Below are 1,204 nucleotides of genomic sequence, written 5' to 3' on the forward strand. Positions count from 1 at the left end.
GTGTTTGGAAACAGGAATACTGTAATGATTTAAAATACCACTTCAAAATTTTCTTCTTTTTCTAGATGGGGAAAAAAATGTTGATTGTAGCCATGCTTGAAAACAAGATTGTCAGACATCCACTATACTCTGGAAGTGTACTTCCTCCTCGTTTCATTGGAGCATTCAGTTTAAAGTCTCAGAGCTAAGCTTTGTTTTCTTTGCTTTTTGTCTCTCGAGCTAAGCTTTGTTTTTCAGCTCATCCAGTCAATAGCTCCATGCCATTAGTGAAGTTAATACAGTAACTTTTTCTCTCTGAAGGCACTGCTATTTCCACTCCACCAATGGAATCAGTAGTACTAAAGATTAACTTCTGAATTAGGCAGTGTTCAAAAATTTTCCAAAGAGTAGGTTTTAAGCTTTCTGCTTTATAGACTAGTACAACTGCCTCACATCAACTCTTCAGCCATTGCATCAAAAACAGGACTGAGGAAGTCACAGTCAAGGTGGGAATTCTAGCAAACCTGTTCTACTACAATCACTTCCAATATTAAAATATTTATAAATATTCTCTAAGAGGTGTAATAGGAAAACATAAAACACGTTCTAAGTGGCTACAGCAAAAAAGAAACTTATAAAGAAAAAAGCTTTGTTCTTATTCTGAGTGGCTGGAAGCACATAGATTAGCAAGGTAGAATTTTAAAATAGGAAGGATAAAGGAAAAATAAGTAAGTATTATGGAAAGATAGAAGCATAACATGACACACACATTAGCACTTATCCGAGAGAGTTCCAGCAAACCTTCTTTATAGTACATTATTTAGGCTAGTTGGTAGGTTTCACGCTGCTCAGCATGGTTTAAAAATAAAGTTTGGATGTGGATAAAGGTTTAATTAATACATTTCCTCTGGCTACCCAGGCAAACAGGATGCTTCACATAACACGATTACAGAATTTTCATGGATCTGATTGTTTCAAAATACAATAACGCATAATGTTAACCTATTTTCCAGCAAAATCCGTCTGCATTAAGCTCTGCTAAATTAGCTAAATGCATTACAAGAATAAAGGAGTTGACAGATCTGCTTTAGCATGGCACTGCCCTGCAATGTTGTGCGTATGCCAGATGAGTGGAAAAATGTGCTGTGTAATTTTCTCATTAAAATGTCAAGATCCTTAAGAGATTCTACTAGAAGGTGAAGGAATCCTAAATTTTAAGGAAAAA

Source organism: Meleagris gallopavo, chromosome 2 (assembly GCF_000146605.3).
Source record: "Meleagris gallopavo isolate NT-WF06-2002-E0010 breed Aviagen turkey brand Nicholas breeding stock chromosome 2, Turkey_5.1, whole genome shotgun sequence".
In the NCBI taxonomy this organism is placed as follows: domain Eukaryota; kingdom Metazoa; phylum Chordata; class Aves; order Galliformes; family Phasianidae; genus Meleagris; species Meleagris gallopavo.